The 6153-nt window shown below is 35.3% G+C and overlaps 1 long non-coding RNA gene across 2 annotated transcripts in view; it reads left to right on the top strand.

Moving 5' to 3' along the window:
• Positions 1–2030, top strand: part of LOC121066667 — a 7128-nt gene extending 5098 nt beyond the window's left edge. The window contains exons 2-3 of one of the 2 annotated variants that reach the window (XR_005817910.1): positions 806–1051; positions 1442–2030. This is a non-coding gene — a long non-coding RNA (uncharacterized LOC121066667). Of the gene's footprint in view, positions 1–751; positions 1052–1441 lie in introns of both variants that reach the window. The other variant, XR_005817909.1, reaches the window with a different exon arrangement.
• Positions 2031–6153: the final 4123 nt, after the last annotated feature.

Below are 6153 nucleotides of genomic sequence, written 5' to 3'. Positions count from 1 at the left end.
GTGGTTTGAATCAAGAATTTTTCATCACTTTATTCATTATGTAGCATGCAGATTAATAGATATGCTTCAGTAACTTAAGTGTGATCACTGTGATCACTGAAAAATTGGACCACCAAACAGGGGCTTCTTCGGTCTATTCTCCCATCAATGAGACACTCAAAAGTTCCAGATTACTCCTTTCTCCAACTCCACTCACAAGAGTTCACTATGAGTTGTAGAAGTTTATCTGGCATGACTGATAAACTTGGCCAATTATTCTCCTTCTCTCTAGAGATCCACTTTGGCCCTCACAACTGTAGATCAATTGAATAACGTTATAAGACACAGTGTGCATGGACAGCTAGAAGAATCAATGTAGTAAAAGAGTTTTAAAAGCTCTTCAGTCAGTTGGAAGTAGAAAGTAGAGCTGGCATCAGTTTCAGTTAGGGAGGTATCTACATTTCTCAGTACAAGCTCAGGCTTTGATTTCCATAATTGCATACATAAAACTACATTCATGCAACATGTACGAACAACTGTTACTGTAATTGCACACACAGGCAGATTACATACCCACTTCTTTGTTCCTGCAGTTACTGCATATATTTGGCAGTTATAGTCATTGGGTAAGCATTTTGGAAATCTGGCACATTGCAATTATTCAAGCAATAAGTCCTACCATTGAAGTATCAGAAGCACAACTTTATCCAGGAAAATCAAAGGAAAAGTATACTTTTTTTTTCTTTTTTTTTTTTTTTCTGATTGTTGTAAGTTATTAATTGCAGCACAAGGAGGACAATATATCAAAGCTGACCCCATGCTTCAGATGTGTTCCAGAATGGATCTCCAAGCTGAAGACAGGAGAATCTGAACAATGTTTGAAGCAGTGACAATATAATATGCAGCAAGAGTCCATCCAGGAAAGCAGTCATGGCATTGGCAGGGCATGAACACCAAAAACCTCCAAACATGTCCATGGTGTGAGGAGCCTCCTGCAGGTGTCAAACTGGACTTCTGAGGTGCTGCAGGACTGTGACAGTCTACTCATCCTTCTGATCACCGGAAACATCAGGTGAAGCTTAGTCGGTAATGTTGGGAAACGGTGCTTCCTTGTCATGTGTAACCTATCTTGAAACAGTCTTCCTTGATTAGATGCTGGAAGGTGACCACTGAGTTTTAATATAGTGCAAAGGCTTTATTATTATTATTATTATTATTATTATTTATTTATTTATTCATTTATTTTCTGACAGTTGTCATCTGCTATCATTTCAACCTCAGGCAACAAATTTGTGGGTGTATATATCTGTGGTGCATGCACTTTCAGGGAGAAAAATCAATCTGTATCCAATATATTGTATACATAACCTGTTTGTTTATTTGATACACTTGTTAACTTGTTTATTTGAAACTTTAGGGACTTATTGTCAAACTTGTTTAACTTACTCTGTCTTCTCCCAAGAATTCCAGGTACTTTACTGCAGATATAGGCCTAAATGGAGCTCATTTTCACTCATATACAGGATGAAAGTAGTTCCTTCTGCAGGCATCCTGCCTGGTTGTAGAAACTTCTGCTCTGATGAAGCTCTGTTGCTCCGAGGTCTTTGTCTGTGTGGAGTCTACAACTCTGGAATTGGCCAGTTTGCCATGGAGCCACCTATATGGCAGTAAGATGGTTCTACCTGAAGGTGTATCATAAAGCTCTTAATATGTATGCAGTTGCAAGAATGAACACTGTAATCCACTTTAAATTATAATAGATCATAGCATGTGAGCTTCTACGCAGCTAAAGCAGTTCATCAGTTTGGTAGGTTATATGAAGTGACAGGAACTCAGCAGCTGAAAAGACAGTCCTGTTTCCTCTATTAAGGGATATAAGACATAATAAGAGTAGTTTTAGTAATCTCACCTAAGTTTCCAAATTCTGACAAACTCTGGTTCATGCACATGCACGTGCATGCACATGCATGACAGTATTATAGTGTTCTGTTATTAGCACATTTTTAAATACCTGCATTTTATTATATAATTGTCTATTGTTCTCAGTTCATCACAAAGTCTGGAAAGAACCACATAAATTTCCAAAACGCATCTCCTGGTAAAATAAATACGTAGAAAATGTGAGTGCATAGCATGGATATAATGTTAAATGCAATGCAAACCTTAAAAATATGTAAATAAGAAGCGTATGCTATTTTAGCTCACTGCAGCTGATAAGCATTCAGTATTCCTCCTTATTTACTACAAATCTCTGAAAATTCTAGTCTATAGTAAGCTTCTAAAATAAACCTGTGAACACCACAGACACTTAAAAGATGTTCAGAAAATTGTGCAGGGTAGCTCTAGAGACAAGTTTTGAGAAAGAGTCTCATAATACATGCAAAGATTAGGAAATAAGTTTTATTATTGTGGTCATTATTGTCATTATTAGCAGTTAAAAGGACAAGGTGTGGAAGCAGAGTGTCTCTGTAATGGAAAAGCTCTACATTATCTACTCTATTTGTTGACATGTCTACACAGGCATTGCCTTGCCTGTTTCAGGAGACAGGTGTGGATGTATGGGTAGTAGTGATTGTTATGGAAGATTTGGATGTCCTCTGACATTGCCTGGTATCATGTACTCTTTTCTCTGTCGCCTGATGGTCAAGCTGCAACTTCGTGTTTTCCCATATGTAAATAAAAAAAGGTATTGTATTCCATGAAATGTATTTAAAGGAAGTTGGAAGATAGTAGAGAATATGCCTTGTTTTCCTGCAGGGCAAGGGTAGCTAAATAGAAGATTAGTTCAATGAAGGGGCAGTGGGGTGGGGGGCAGGACTTTAAGTAAATAAAATTACATGAAGGAACTGCTATTCTCTATTACATCAAAGGAACATGTTATCTTGTCCAGCCATGGTACATTTCTTTTTAAAGACCTTAGGTTAAAAAGCTTTTATATAAATATTTGTAGAACTGAAGCCAATATCCTTAAAATAGGAATTTTAATAAGAAAAGGAATTACCCATAACACTTAGGAGTTTTATCATCTTGATTCTTAAGTTATTTCAAATTCCCAAGCTTTCCAACTAAGAGCAAAAAGAATTTGGAGCCCTGTGCTTCAGAATTATGTAGATAGCATCCAGGTAGTAAAGAAGCAAATAATGAAAACTTAGTGCCTGGGAGTCCTTATAGATGCCTGTGTGATTTTAGGCACTTAAGTACTCTGACCTGTCTGTCTGTGAGAATCAAACCACGAATGTGAAGAGAGCACTGGGCCTTGATTTCAGCATGTCCCTACCACTGCTGTCCTACTGAGGGGCAGAGCAGAGCCCATCACATTCACTTCCTCATACCTTTCACTGCCCAATGTGGGCATGCAGGATAGAGCGGTTCTTGTCAGGGCAGCAGAAAAGAAGGATGACCCTGACAATGATGGTGCTGCCATAGATATAACTGGCACCATATCTTGGAAGAGAACTAATCTCATGGAACTGTCTTACAACTGGAATCTTAATATGTCACCCCCCATCCTCCCACAGTGCTGTCAGCCTGCTGCACTGGACTGAAAGCAAGCTTACTCTGTTTGCATATAATTTTAGGATCAGTTACTTATCAAGTATTTTCAGTTCAAAAGTGTAAAAAGTGGTAATATATGGTAATATATCATGCCGTTTAAGCACAAATGGCTGAATCTTTCGTGGATGGTTCATAGGCTAATAATCACATTCCCTTGTAATAAGAATTTCTTATGTAAGTAAGGGGCGGGGAGTTGGACTGTCATCAACATCTGTAAATTGTATGAAACTCTGAATGTCACTGTCCTATATTTCCATTTGTAAAATGACTTTTCCTGAACTATTTGTAGAAGGATGTTCATTCATGGATAAGAGTCTAATGATACAATGCTTCTTTACCCAGTATTCAAAAGGTTCTTTTCATGGAGGATCTTCACCGATTATTTTCTGAAATGATTAGTTATATGGCAAACCTTTTAGAGTGTAATGCAGGATCATAGCCTGGATTCTTTGAGGGGAAAAAAAAAGTTTTAGAGATCCTCTCTATTTGAAATATATTGTCTTGGACCTATATCAGCATTTAGTAAACCTTTATTGTTCTGTTGTGAGTACGTATAAAAGTGCCATAGGTAGTCACACAAGATCTTAGCAAATAAAAATATACCTTATTCATTAAACACCTCAGTGAAGAAGACGTTTTTGCCCCTATCTTAGAGCACTGTCCAATAAGGCATGGATAGTGACTTTTTACACACAAATTAAACAATGGATTCTGAATATCCATACCATAGTAGCCTCTCTGTTGTTCTAGACAAAAATACACTGCAGAAAATTAACACTTAGTACTTTTAAATAATACTTATCATGATCATTTACTGAATTCATATGAGGGTGAACATAGCAATATAGTTTTATAGCAAAAACCCTGATATTTAAAAATGAAGAGAAGAAAACATTGAAATAGTTTTCAGGGGTGGGGGGGGTGGGGGGTTGGGGGGGGGGGGGAGAAAAAGGTTTTAAGTAGTTATTCCGTTTCCCAGTTTTCAAAGGTTCTGCATTAAATGAGAAACCTCACTCAGTAGCTCCTGCATTTGCCTGTTTCTGGTGTTAATTATCTTTTGTTTGCCCTTGATAATCCTGAGGTTGGTATGCAGATAATGAAGGCTGCAGAATCATCTCAAAATGTAAAAAACAATGGCATTGTCAATTCTGCATCACAACACTTTATAAATTATGAATGTTATCCACATTAAAGAGAATGGTAGACTTTTAAAATTACTTCCATGAATAGATTAAATTACAAGTATTATTACATTTCATTTTATTAAGTGCATCTTAGTAGTTATTAGGTCAAATGAACATGTTCTCTCAATTACATAATAACATTAGGACTAAAAATTATGCATCGACACTCCCAAATGCATAATGCTGCATTGTATATTAATCATCCCAAACAATATTTTCAGTTTATATGAAGACAATTATTACCTATTGAACAATAACATTGTTATTGATTTATTGCAATTCAGCTCAAAGAATGATTTTTTAAATAAAAGCTTAGGTTCTTTTCTGGATACTTTAATAATTTCTAGCTCTTAGAAAAAATGTAAGAGTCTTTTAATTACTCTCTTTTATTAATCTAATTGCAAGAAGACAAAGTTTATCATATATTTCATTTTTAAATATCCTGGATAAGATAATGTAGCACACATTCAGAATATACCAATTAATTTAAAAGAACACTTGTTAATTTTATTTTTAGCAAATGGTAATTATTTACATGCTGTAGTTTTTAAGTTACATTTTAATTCTCTCAAACAATTCTTAGTGGTCAGATCTGTAGGTCATCCTGCTGCTTTTTATTCCAATAAAACTTTTATGTAAGTAGAATAGTAATAGCATCAGCTAACACAAGCAGGAAAAGCACCTGATACTAACGCACTGAATTAAGTGGTAACATTTGTACTCATTTAAGTGGAAAAGGATTGAGACCTTACCCATTTTAGACATATGTAGCAGACAAGCATTTTAGACACCTGTATAGCAACTACTGATATCAAAAGTTTCAGAGAGTTTTGCAGTTTCAAATTTTTATTTGGGTGTATTATATGCATTGATTTCAAGGTACTTCTAAAAGTACATTTGTTTATTTATTAAATTGTTCAGATAACTGTCTCACTGTTTCCAGTATTTCTAATATCTCATGTTAATTAGATTTGGTAATGCACGTACTGATCTGCTGTTATTTACTTTAACAAAACTGGGATTTTTTTTAGTATGATTACATAAGGAATAAACATCCTACTATTAAAAATGCAATTTTTACAGTGTCAGCATTTTTTTCTTTAGACACGGCAGATATTGTTCTTATGTATTCTGTTTTTCTGTTTTCATTTTATTGTCAGATTGTGCCACTTCATAAAACGTTGGTACATGCTAGACTGATGTTTTCAGGGGGCAGTTACTGATTCATCAGTAAAGTAACAAAAATAAATAAGAAACATTTCTGTATTATTCATGCCAACTACAGATCACAGTCAATAAATCAATTTTTAAAGCTAATACAAAACACTAAAAATTTGTAGGTCTAAATATAAAAATGCTACCATAGTTCCTTTACCATATGTCTTAAACATGCGGTATGATCTGCTTGATTCAGCAAGAAGAGTATACAAACATG

Source organism: Cygnus olor, chromosome 1 (genome assembly GCF_009769625.2).
Source record: "Cygnus olor isolate bCygOlo1 chromosome 1, bCygOlo1.pri.v2, whole genome shotgun sequence".
Lineage (NCBI taxonomy): Eukaryota > Metazoa > Chordata > Aves > Anseriformes > Anatidae > Cygnus > Cygnus olor.
The sequence above is the reverse complement of the archived record's forward strand: the minus strand, read 5'-3'. Positions and strand labels throughout refer to the sequence as shown.